Source organism: Oncorhynchus mykiss, chromosome 16 (assembly GCF_013265735.2).
Source record: "Oncorhynchus mykiss isolate Arlee chromosome 16, USDA_OmykA_1.1, whole genome shotgun sequence".
NCBI classification, from domain to species: Eukaryota; Metazoa; Chordata; class Actinopteri; order Salmoniformes; family Salmonidae; genus Oncorhynchus; species Oncorhynchus mykiss.
Window position 1 is genome coordinate 70,853,617 of NC_048580.1, and position 13,663 is coordinate 70,867,279.

The window sequence follows — 13,663 nt, forward strand, 5'->3', positions numbered from 1 at the left end:
TTGTCCTTCTGGAAGGTTCTCCCAGCTCGTTCAGTGTGACAGGGTCTAGGTCTTCCAATTAAGCACTGCCACGTGGAGTCGTAGACTCCGACAATGAAAGAAATGTTTTGCCTTTATCGTGTAGTGTGGCGCCCGATGGCTGACCAATAGAAACTCGACCAGCACTGAGTACACACACAAATTAGGATTATTGTGAATAGTCAGATTTATATAATAGTTCGATTTAAACATCTACATGCTTTGCAAGAAGAACGATTTCCCTAAAAATCCTGTTTACATTTTGATAAATGCAGATTTCGCCAATCGAAATAAACTTTCTACCACAATAACCATGTTATTTTCGGGAAGCCTATATTATTCTTAGTTCTTAAAGGTTTGTATGTGAAAAATATGGTCCAAACACACCAAGACATTCGTGAAGAGGGCACGACAATGCCTATTTCTCCTCAGGAGGCTGAAAAGATTTGGCATTGGACCTCAGATCCTGAAATAATATCTAAAGCTGCACCATCGAGAGCATTTTGACTGGCTGCATCACCGCTTGGTATGGCAACTGCTCGGCATCCGACTGCAATTCGCTACAGAGGATAGTGCTTACATCACTGAGGCCGAGCTTCCTGCCATCCAGGACCTCTATACCAGGCGGTGTCAGAGGAAGGCCCAAAGAATTGCTAAAGACTCCAGCCACCTAAGTCATAGACTGTAGACCGGGATCTTTTATTTCAGCTCATGAAACATGGGACCAACACTTTACATGTTGTGTTAATATTTTAGATTACACAGTTAGTACTTTGAGTCATTCAAAAGGAGACTTTTTGCCGTAACATTGTGTATCAAAATGGCGTGACCCGGATTCTGCGGCCACAACACAGAGCACTAACCACTGTATGATTATGGCGAGTTACCAGGGCTTGTGGGAGACCCCTTGAGTGGAAAGCCAAAAAGTCAGCTGTGCCTGTCCACGTCACTGCATGCTTGAATAACCCAATTTGTCCCACAGACACACAAGCACTAACTGTAATCTAACTGGCATCAAAGTGTAACGTTAGACTTTGGAATTTAACCACCTCAGCCACGTCACAGTGAAGGCCTGCTTGAGTAGATCGATTTCACCACAACATATACAAGCCCTGGTAGCTCGCCGTGATCGTATAGTGGTTAGTACTCTGCGTTGTGGCCGCAGCAACCCCGGTTCGAATCCGGGTCACGGCATTGAAATTCACAATGTCACGGCATAAGGGCTCTTTTTGAATAAGTAGTGTGAACTAAACTGATTAAGTAGAGTGAATTTAGCAGAGATTGTGGAAAGGGTGCCACTGACCACTGGTGAATAAATAATTACTATACCTCTGTCATTATAACATTAAATAAGCAGAGATTGATAACAGTGTAGGTTACCATACTATACGTTTAGTTTCGTTGGCTACAGTTTAAAGGCAGAGTCACAAAGTGAACAACTGTATCGGGATAATTTTGACAACAACTAAGAGCATTGAAGCACAAAGCGAAAACTTCTCCGCCTCGTCCCGAAGCTATGCATGGGCTGATACTCTGTGTTAGTCTATCATTGTGCTCATCTGCAGAGCTGCTCATGGCGACATCATATGGCTGAGTCTCAGTTGAACTCATTCAAAAAGCGCCCTCAAGCCGTGAATCGCATTGCCATGAGCGGTACTAACCATTATATGATCACGGCAAGCTACCAGGGCTTGTGTGTGAGGGGGAGATATTAGGCTACTCAAGCATGCCGTTGCCTTGATGTGGAAAATGTGGCTAAATACCATTGTTGACTAGTTAGACTAGAGAGACTCAACAGTTTATTGTGTAGTAGAATAGTTAGTACTGACCCCTGTAGAGTATTGTGTGGTACATTGGAATACAGTGCTCTGCTAGTGTAGAGTACGGTTCTGAAGTATCCTTGGAATAGGAACATGCCCTCCCCTGGACAATGATTAGCATCCATGAGGGTGACGGTCAACCTCTCCTTGATTATATCATCCAAGGGCAACATATTGGGTTCCCCCAAACTCCAGAGGATAAATCTATCATTCTCTGACCTGAACACAGGGAAAAGAGAATGGAAAGATGGGTGTGTTGGACCAGGTCTAATTCAGGCCCACAGTATCGTCACTGTGCATATGGGACAGGAAGAACAGGCAAACATACTGACACTTCCTAACCTGCTAGAAGTCCACTGGCAGCAGAGTATAGGGTTAAGTTTACCATTCATTATTCACAGCTCTGGAGAATCATCCTCGGAAAATGACGAGAAGAGAGAGCAATGTGCCTTTCACTGAGGAGTGACTTCCGTCTGGCCACTCTACCATAAAGGCCTGATTGGTTGAGTGCTGCAGAGATGGTTGTCCTTCTGGAAGGTTCTCCCAGCTCGTTCAGTGTGACAGGGTCTAGGTCTTCCAATTAAGCACCGCCACGTGGAGTCGTAGACTCCGACAATGAAAGAAATGTTTTGCCTTTATTTATGTAGTGTGGCGCCCGATGGCTGACCAATAGAAACTCGACCAGCACTGAGAACACACACACATTAGGATTATTGTGAATAGTCAGATTTATATAATAGTTCGATTTAAACGTCTACATACTTTGCAAGAAGAACGATTTCCCTAAAAATCCTGTTTACATTTTGATAAATGCAGATTTCGCCAATCGAAATAAACTTTCTACCACAATAACCATGTTATTTTCGGGAAGCCTATATTATTCTTAGTTCTTAAAGGTTTGTATGTGAAAAATATGGTCCAAACACACCAAGACATTCGTGAAGAGGGCACGACAATGCCTATTTCTCCTCAGGAGGCTGAAAAGATTTGGCATTGGACCTCAGATCCTGAAATAATATCTAAAGCTGCACCATCGAGAGCATTTTAACTGGCTGCATCACCGCTTGGTATGGCAACTGCTCGGCATCCGACTGCAATTCGCTACAGAGGATAGTGCTTACATCACTGAGGCCGAGCTTCCTGCCATCCAGGACCTCTATACCAGGCGGTGTCAGAGGAAGGCCCAAAGAATTGCTAAAGACTCCAGCCACCTAAGTCATAGACTATAGACCGGGATCTTTTATTTCAGCTCATGAAACATGGGACCAACACTTTACATGTTGTGTTAATATTTTAGATTACACAGTTAGTACTTTGAGTCATTCAAAAGGAGACTTTTTGCCGTAACATTGTGTATCAAAATGGCGTGACCCGGATTCTGCGGCCACAACACAGAGCACTAACCACTGTATGATCATGGCGAGTTACCAGGGCTTGTGGGAGACCCCTTGAGTGGAAAGCCAAAAAGTAATCTGTGCCTGTCCTCGTCACTGCATGCTTGAATAACCCAATTTGTCCCACAGACACACAAGCACTAACTGTAATCTAACTGGCATCAAAGTGTAACGTTAGACTTTGGAATTTAACCACCTCAGCCACGTCACAGTGAAGGCCTACTTGAGTAGATCGATTTCACCTCCACATATATAAACCCTGGTAGCTTGCCGTGATCGTATAGTGGTTAGTACTCTGCGTTGTGGCCGCAGCAACCCCGGTTCGAATCCGGGTCACGGCATTGAAATTCACAATGTCACGGCATAAGGGCTCTTTTTGAATAAGTAGTGTGAACTAAACTGATTAAGTAGAGTGAATTCAGCAGAGATTGTGGAAAGGGTGCCACTGACCACTGGTGAATAAATAATTACTATACCTCTGTCATTATAACATTAAATAAGCAGAGATTGATAACAGTGTAGGTTACCATACTATACGTTTAGTTTCGTTGGCTACAGTTTAAAGGCAGAGTCACAAAGTGAACAACTGTATCGGGATAATTTTGACAACAACTAAGAGCATTGAAGCACAAAGTGAAAACTTCTCCGCCTCGTCCCGAAGCTATGCATGGGCTGATACTCTGTGTTAGTCTATCATTGTGCTCATCTGCAGAGCTGCTCATGGCGACATCATATGGCTGAGTCCCAGTTTAACTCATTCAAAAAGCGCCCTCAAGCCGTGAATCGCATTGCCATGAGCGGTACTAACCATTATATGATCACGGCAAGCTACCAGGGCTTGTGTGTGAGGGGGAGATATTAGGCTACTCAAGCATGCCGTTGCCTTGATGTGGAAAATGTGGCTAAATACCATTGTTGACTAGTTAGACTAGAGAGACTCAACAGTGTATTGTGTAGTAGAATAGAGTTAGTACTGACCCCTGTAGAGTATTGTGTGGTACAGTGGAATACAATGCTCTGCTAGTGTAGAGTACGGTTCTGAAGTATCCTTGGAATAGGAACATGCCCTCCCCTGGACAACTATTAGCATCCATGAGGGTGACGGTCAACCTCTCCTTGATTATATCATCCAGGGGCAACATATTGGGTTCCCCCAAACTCCAGAGGATAAATCTATCATTCTCTGACCTGAACACAGGGAAAAGATAATGGAAAGATGGGTGTGTTGGACCAGGTCTAATTCAGGCCCACAGTATCGTCACTGTGCATATGGGACAGGAAGAACAGGCAAACATACTGACACTTCCTAACCTGCCAGAAGTCCACTGATCAAAATAAACTTTCTACCACAGCGACCATGTTATTTTCGGGAAGCCTATATTATTCTTAGTTCGGACATATAAAGGTTTTTATGTGAAAAGTATGGTCCAAACACACCAAGACATTCGTGAAGAGGGCACGACAATGCCTATTTCCCCTCAGGAGGCTGAAAAAATTTGGCATTGGACCTCAGATCCTCAAATAATATCTAAAGCTGCACCATCGAGAGCATTTTGACTGGCTGCATCACCGCTTGGTATGGCAACTGCTCGGCATCCGACTGCAATTCGCTACAGAGGATAGTGCCTACATCACTGAGGCCGAGCTTCCTGCCATCCAGGACCTCTATACCAGGCGGTGTCAGAGGAAGGCCCAAAGAATTGCTAAAGACTCCAGCCACCTAAGTCATAGACTGTAGACCGGGATCTTTTATTTCAGCTCATGAAACATGGGACCAACACTTTACATGTTGTGTTAATATTTTAGATTACACAGTTAGTACTTTAAGTCATTCAAAAGGAGACTTTTTGCCGTAACATTGTGTATCAAAATGGCGTGACCCGGATTCTGCGGCCACAACACAGAGCACTAACCACTGTATGATCATGGCGAGTTACCAGGGCTTGTGGGAGACCCCTTGAGTGGAAAGCCAAAAAGTCAGCTGTGCCTGTCCACGTCACTGCATGCTTGAATAACCCAATTTGTCCCACAGACACACAAGCACTAACTGTAATCTAACTGGCATCAAAGTGTAACGTTAGACTTTGGAATTTAACCACCTCAGCCACGTCACAGTGAAGGCCTGCTTGAGTAGATCGATTTCACCACAACATATACAAGCCCTGGTAGCTCGCCGTGATCGTATAGTGGTTAGTACTCTGTGTTGTGGCCGCAGCAACCCCGGTTCGAATTCGGGTCACGGCATTGAAATTCACAATGTCACGGCATAAGGGCTCTTTTTGAATAAGTAGTGTGAACTAAACTGATTAAGTAGAGTGAATTTAGCAGAGATTGTGGAAAGGGTGCCACTGACCACTGGTGAATAAATAATTACTATACCTCTGTCATTATAACATTAAATAAGCAGAGATTGATAACAGTGTAGGTTACCACACTATACGTTTAGTTTCGTTGGCTACAGTTTAAAGGCAGAGTCACAAAGTGAACAACTGTATCGGGATAATTTTGACAACAACTAAGAGCATTGAAGCACAAAGCGAAAACTTCTCCGCCTCGTCCCGAAGCTATGCATGGGCTGATACTCTGTGTTAGTCTATCATTGTGCTCATCTGCAGAGCTGCTCATGGCGACATCATATGGCTGAGTCTCAGTTGAACTCATTCAAAAAGCGCCCTCAAGCCGTGAATCGCATTGCCATGAGCGGTACTAACCATTATATGATCACGGCAAGCTACCAGGGCTTGTGTGTGAGGGGGAGATATTAGGCTACTCAAGCATGCCGTTGCCTTGATGTGGAAAATGTGGCTAAATACCATTGTTGACTAGTTAGACTAGAGAGACTCAACAGTTTATTGTGTAGTAGAATAGTTAGTACTGACCCCTGTAGAGTATTGTGTGGTACATTGGAATACAGTGCTCTGCTAGTGTAGAGTACGGTTCTGAAGTATCCTTGGAATAGGAACATGCCCTCCCCTGGACAATGATTAGCATCCATGAGGGTGACGGTCAACCTCTCCTTGATTATATCATCCAAGGGCAACATATTGGGTTCCCCCAAACTCCAGAGGATAAATCTATCATTCTCTGACCTGAACACAGGGAAAAGAGAATGGAAAGATGGGTGTGTTGGACCAGGTCTAATTCAGGCCCACAGTATCGTCACTGTGCATATGGGACAGGAAGAACAGGCAAACATACTGACACTTCCTAACCTGCTAGAAGTCCACTGGCAGCAGAGTATAGGGTTAAGTTTACCATTCATTATTCACAGCTCTGGAGAATCATCCTCGGAAAATGACGAGAAGAGAGAGCAATGTGCCTTTCACTGAGGAGTGACTTCCGTCTGGCCACTCTACCATAAAGGCCTGATTGGTTGAGTGCTGCAGAGATGGTTGTCCTTCTGGAAGGTTCTCCCAGCTCGTTCAGTGTGACAGGGTCTAGGTCTTCCAATTAAGCACCGCCACGTGGAGTCGTAGACTCCGACAATGAAAGAAATGTTTTGCCTTTATTTATGTAGTGTGGCGCCCGATGGCTGACCAATAGAAACTCGACCAGCACTGAGAACACACACACATTAGGATTATTGTGAATAGTCAGATTTATATAATAGTTCGATTTAAACGTCTACATACTTTGCAAGAAGAACGATTTCCCTAAAAATCCTGTTTACATTTTGATAAATGCAGATTTCGCCAATCGAAATAAACTTTCTACCACAATAACCATGTTATTTTCGGGAAGCCTATATTATTCTTAGTTCTTAAAGGTTTGTATGTGAAAAATATGGTCCAAACACACCAAGACATTCGTGAAGAGGGCACGACAATGCCTATTTCTCCTCAGGAGGCTGAAAAGATTTGGCATTGGACCTCAGATCCTGAAATAATATCTAAAGCTGCACCATCGAGAGCATTTTAACTGGCTGCATCACCGCTTGGTATGGCAACTGCTCGGCATCCGACTGCAATTCGCTACAGAGGATAGTGCTTACATCACTGAGGCCGAGCTTCCTGCCATCCAGGACCTCTATACCAGGCGGTGTCAGAGGAAGGCCCAAAGAATTGCTAAAGACTCCAGCCACCTAAGTCATAGACTATAGACCGGGATCTTTTATTTCAGCTCATGAAACATGGGACCAACACTTTACATGTTGTGTTAATATTTTAGATTACACAGTTAGTACTTTGAGTCATTCAAAAGGAGACTTTTTGCCGTAACATTGTGTATCAAAATGGCGTGACCCGGATTCTGCGGCCACAACACAGAGCACTAACCACTGTATGATCATGGCGAGTTACCAGGGCTTGTGGGAGACCCCTTGAGTGGAAAGCCAAAAAGTAATCTGTGCCTGTCCTCGTCACTGCATGCTTGAATAACCCAATTTGTCCCACAGACACACAAGCACTAACTGTAATCTAACTGGCATCAAAGTGTAACGTTAGACTTTGGAATTTAACCACCTCAGCCACGTCACAGTGAAGGCCTACTTGAGTAGATCGATTTCACCTCCACATATATAAACCCTGGTAGCTTGCCGTGATCGTATAGTGGTTAGTACTCTGCGTTGTGGCCGCAGCAACCCCGGTTCGGATCCGGGTCACGGCATTGAAATTCACAATGTCACGGCATAAGGGCTCTTTTTGAATAAGTAGTGTGAACTAAACTGATTAAGTAGAGTGAATTCAGCAGAGATTGTGGAAAGGGTGCCACTGACCACTGGTGAATAAATAATTACTATACCTCTGTCATTATAACATTAAATAAGCAGAGATTGATAACAGTGTAGGTTACCATACTATACGTTTAGTTTCGTTGGCTACAGTTTAAAGGCAGAGTCACAAAGTGAACAACTGTATCGGGATAATTTTGACAACAACTAAGAGCATTGAAGCACAAAGTGAAAACTTCTCCGCCTCGTCCCGAAGCTATGCATGGGCTGATACTCTGTGTTAGTCTATCATTGTGCTCATCTGCAGAGCTGCTCATGGCGACATCATATGGCTGAGTCCCAGTTTAACTCATTCAAAAAGCGCCCTCAAGCCGTGAATCGCATTGCCATGAGCGGTACTAACCATTATATGATCACGGCAAGCTACCAGGGCTTGTGTGTGAGGGGGAGATATTAGGCTACTCAAGCATGCCGTTGCCTTGATGTGGAAAATGTGGCTAAATACCATTGTTGACTAGTTAGACTAGAGAGACTCAACAGTGTATTGTGTAGTAGAATAGAGTTAGTACTGACCCCTGTAGAGTATTGTGTGGTACAGTGGAATACAATGCTCTGCTAGTGTAGAGTACGGTTCTGAAGTATCCTTGGAATAGGAACATGCCCTCCCCTGGACAACTATTAGCATCCATGAGGGTGACGGTCAACCTCTCCTTGATTATATCATCCAGGGGCAACATATTGGGTTCCCCCAAACTCCAGAGGATAAATCTATCATTCTCTGACCTGAACACAGGGAAAAGATAATGGAAAGATGGGTGTGTTGGACCAGGTCTAATTCAGGCCCACAGTATCGTCACTGTGCATATGGGACAGGAAGAACAGGCAAACATACTGACACTTCCTAACCTGCCAGAAGTCCACTGATCAAAATAAACTTTCTACCACAGCGACCATGTTATTTTCGGGAAGCCTATATTATTCTTAGTTCGGACATATAAAGGTTTTTATGTGAAAAGTATGGTCCAAACACACCAAGACATTCGTGAAGAGGGCACGACAATGCCTATTTCCCCTCAGGAGGCTGAAAAAATTTGGCATTGGACCTCAGATCCTCAAATAATATCTAAAGCTGCACCATCGAGAGCATTTTGACTGGCTGCATCACCGCTTGGTATGGCAACTGCTCGGCATCCGACTGCAATTCGCTACAGAGGATAGTGCCTACATCACTGAGGCCGAGCTTCCTGCCATCCAGGACCTCTATACCAGGCGGTGTCAGAGGAAGGCCCAAAGAATTGCTAAAGACTCCAGCCACCTAAGTCATAGACTGTAGACCGGGATCTTTTATTTCAGCTCATGAAACATGGGACCAACCCTTTACATGTTGTGTTAATATTTTAGATTACACAGTTAGTACTTTAAGTCATTCAAAAGGAGACTTTTTGCCGTAACATTGTGTATCAAAATGGCGTGACCCGGATTCTGCGGCCACAACACAGAGCACTAACCACTGTATGATCATGGCGAGTTACCAGGGCTTGTGGGAGACCCCTTGAGTGGAAAGCCAAAAAGTCAGCTGTGCCTGTCCACGTCACTGCATGCTTGAATAACCCAATTTGTCCCACAGACACACAAGCACTAACTGTAATCTAACTGGCATCAAAGTGTAACGTTAGACTTTGGAATTTAACCACCTCAGCCACGTCACAGTGAAGGCCTGCTTGAGTAGATCGATTTCACCACAACATATACAAGCCCTGGTAGCTCGCCGTGATCGTATAGTGGTTAGTACTCTGTGTTGTGGCCGCAGCAACCCCGGTTCGAATTCGGGTCACGGCATTGAAATTCACAATGTCACGGCATAAGGGCTCTTTTTGAATAAGTAGTGTGAACTAAACTGATTAAGTAGAGTGAATTTAGCAGAGATTGTGGAAAGGGTGCCACTGACCACTGGTGAATAAATAATTACTATACCTCTGTCATTATAACATTAAATAAGCAGAGATTGATAACAGTGTAGGTTACCACACTATACGTTTAGTTTCGTTGGCTACAGTTTAAAGGCAGAGTCACAAAGTGAACAACTGTATCGGGATAATTTTGACAACAACTAAGAGCATTGAAGCACAAAGCGAAAACTTCTCCGCCTCGTCCCGAAGCTATGCATGGGCTGATACTCGGTGTTAGTCTATCATTGTGCTCATCTGCAGAGCTGCTCATGGCGACATCATATGGCTGAGTCTCAGTTGAACTCATTCAAAAAGCGCCCTCAAGCCGTGAATCGCATTGCCATGAGCGGTACTAACCATTATATGATCACGGCAAGCTACCAGGGCTTGTGTGTGAGGGGGAGATATTAGGCTACTCAAGCATGCCGTTGCCTTGATGTGGAAAATGTGGCTAAATACCATTGTTGACTAGTTAGACTAGAGAGACTCAACAGTGTATTGTGTAGTAGAATAGAGTTAGTACTGACCCCTGTAGAGTATTGTGTGGTACAGTGGAATACAGTGCTCTGCTAGTGTAGAGTACGGTTCTGAAGTATCCTTGGAATAGGAACATGCCCTCCCCTGGACAATGATTAGCATCCATGAGGGTGACGGTCAACCTCTCCTTGATTATATCATCCAGGGGCAACATATTGGGTTCCCCCAAACTCCAGAGGATAAATCTATCATTCTCTGACCTGAACACAGGGAAAAGATCATGGAAAGATGGGTGTGTTGGACCAGGTCTAATTCAGGCCCACAGTATCGTCACTGTGCATATGGGACAGGAAGAACAGGCAAACATACTGACACTTCCTAACCTGCTAGAAGTCCACTGGCAGCAGAGTATAGGGTTAAGTTTACCATTCATTATTCACAGCTCTGGAGAATCATCCTCGGAAAATGACGAGAAGAGAGAGCAATGTGCCTTTCACTGAGGAGTGACTTCCGTCTGGCCACTCTACCGTAAAGGCCTGATTGGTGGAGTGCTGCAGAGATGGTTGTCCTTCTGGAAGGTTCTCCCAGCTCGTTCAGTGTGACAGGGTCTAGGTCTTCCAATTAAGCACCGCCACGTGGAGTCGTAGACTCCGACAATGAAAGAAATGTTTTGCCTTTATCATGTAGTGTGGCGCCCGATGGCTGACCAATAGAAACTCGACCAGCACTGAGTACACACACAAATTAGGATTATTGTGAATAGTCAGATTTATATAATAGTTCGATTTAAACATCTACATGCTTTGCAAGAAGAACGATTTCCCTAAAAATCCTGTTTACATTTTGATAAATGCAGATTTCGCCAATCGAAATAAACTTTCTACCACAATAACCATGTTATTTTCGGGAAGCCTATATTATTCTTAGTTCTTAAAGGTTTGTATGTGAAAAATATGGTCCAAACACACCAAGACATTCGTGAAGAGGGCACGACAATGCCTATTTCTCCTCAGGAGGCTGAAAAGATTTGGCATTGGACCTCAGATCCTGAAATAATATCTAAAGCTGCACCATCGAGAGCATTTTGACTGGCTGCATCACCGCTTGGTATGGCAACTGCTCGGCATCCGACTGCAATTCGCTACAGAGGATAGTGCTTACATCACTGAGGCCGAGCTTCCTGCCATCCAGGACCTCTATACCAGGCGGTGTCAGAGGAAGGCCCAAAGAATTGCTAAAGACTCCAGCCACCTAAGTCATAGACTGTAGACCGGGATCTTTTATTTCAGCTCATGAAACATGGGACCAACACTTTACATGTTGTGTTAATATTTTAGATTACACAGTTAGTACTTTGAGTCATTCAAAAGGAGACTTTTTGCCGTAACATTGTGTATCAAAATGGCGTGACCCGGATTCTGCGGCCACAACACAGAGCACTAACCACTGTATGATTATGGCGAGTTACCAGGGCTTGTGGGAGACCCCTTGAGTGGAAAGCCAAAAAGTCAGCTGTGCCTGTCCACGTCACTGCATGCTTGAATAACCCAATTTGTCCCACAGACACACAAGCACTAACTGTAATCTAACTGGCATCAAAGTGTAACGTTAGACTTTGGAATTTAACCACCTCAGCCACGTCACAGTGAAGGCCTGCTTGAGTAGATCGATTTCACCACAACATATACAAGCCCTGGTAGCTCGCCGTGATCGTATAGTGGTTAGTACTCTGCGTTGTGGCCGCAGCAACCCCGGTTCGAATCCGGGTCACGGCATTGAAATTCACAATGTCACGGCATAAGGGCTCTTTTTGAATAAGTAGTGTGAACTAAACTGATTAAGTAGAGTGAATTTAGCAGAGATTGTGGAAAGGGTGCCACTGACCACTGGTGAATAAATAATTACTATACCTCTGTCATTATAACATTAAATAAGCAGAGATTGATAACAGTGTAGGTTACCATACCATTTACCGTTTAGTTTCGTTGGCTACAGTTTAAAGGCAGAGTCACAAAGTGAACAACTGTATCGGGATAATTTTGACAACAACTAAGAGCATTGAAGCACAAAGCGAAAACTTCTCCGCCTCGTCCCGAAGCTATGCATGGGCTGATACTCTGTGTTAGTCTATCATTGTGCTCATCTGCAGAGCTGCTCATGGCGACATCAAATGGCTGAGTCTCAGTTTAACTCATTCAAAAAGCGCCCTCAAGCCGTGAATCGCATTGCCATGAGCGGTACTAACCATTATATGATCACGGCAAGCTACCAGGGCTTGTGTGTGAGGGGGAGATATTAGGCTACTCAAGCATGCCGTTGCCTTGTGGTGGAAAATGTGGCTAAATACCATTGTTGACTAGTTAGACTAGAGAGACTCAACAGTGTATTGTGTAGTAGAATAGAGTTAGTACTGACCCCTGTAGAGTATTATGTGGTGCAGTGGAATACAGTGCTCTGCTAGTGTAGAGTACGGTTCTGAAGTATCCTTGGAATAGGAACATGCCCTCCCCTGGACAATGATTAACATCCATGAGGGTGACGGTCAACCTCTCCTTGATTATATCATCCAGGGGCAACATATTGGGTTCCCCCAAACTCCAGAGGATAAATCTATCATTCTCTGACCTGAACACAGGGAAAAGATCATGGAAAGATGGGTGTGTTGGACCAGGTCTAATTCAGGCCCACAGTATCGTCACTGTGCATATGGGACAGGAAGAACAGGCAAACATACTGACACTTCCTAACCTGCCAGAAGTCCTCTGGCAGCAGAGTATAGGGATAAGTTTACCATTCATTATTCACAGCTCTGGAGAATCATCCTCGGAAAATGACATTATATACGTTATATAGTCATTTATGTTGCTAGGAAAGATACATTATGCTAACATTAGAAAGGCCTACTTGCTGCAGTAGCTTGCTTGCTATAAAAACAGTAGTTTGTCGATAAACTATACTGTTTGCATAGTAGCAGAACATATATTTCAAAAGAGAATGAATTTAACAAAAATACATCTTACAAATACTTGGACAGATAATATTATGATTACTTGCGTTACGTGGCATGTTAAGAGACAAAACATCAAGATATCTCTGCTCGAACGCTAATCCACGTCACTGTAGGTTTCACTTAAGATCCCAACGTCTCCTTTACGGCGCATAGCCCTGGTAGCTCGCCGTGATCGTATAGTGGTTAGTACTCTGCGTTGTGGCCGCAGCAACCCCGGTTCGAATCCGGGTCACGGCATTGCGATACACAATGTCACGGCAAAAGGGCTCTTTTAAATCATTAGAGGTACATTGATAACTACATTTTAGTTGGTCTAATTATATTTT

General features: G+C 44.1%; 4 non-coding genes across 4 annotated transcripts; all 4 read left to right on the top strand.

Annotated features, from left to right (window-relative positions):
- Nucleotides 1–1,140: 1,140 nt before the first annotated feature.
- On the top strand, nucleotides 1,141–1,212 carry trnah-gug. Its single transcript has one exon. It is a non-coding gene; the product is annotated as a tRNA-His (tRNA).
- A 2,289-nt stretch (nucleotides 1,213–3,501) lies between these two features.
- On the top strand, nucleotides 3,502–3,573 carry trnah-gug. The gene has a single exon. It is a non-coding gene; the product is annotated as a tRNA-His (tRNA).
- An 8,457-nt stretch (nucleotides 3,574–12,030) lies between these two features.
- trnah-gug lies at nucleotides 12,031–12,102 on the top strand. Its single transcript has one exon. It is a non-coding gene; the product is annotated as a tRNA-His (tRNA).
- A 1,400-nt stretch (nucleotides 12,103–13,502) lies between these two features.
- Nucleotides 13,503–13,574, top strand: trnah-gug. Its single transcript has one exon. It is a non-coding gene; the product is annotated as a tRNA-His (tRNA).
- Nucleotides 13,575–13,663: the final 89 nt, after the last annotated feature.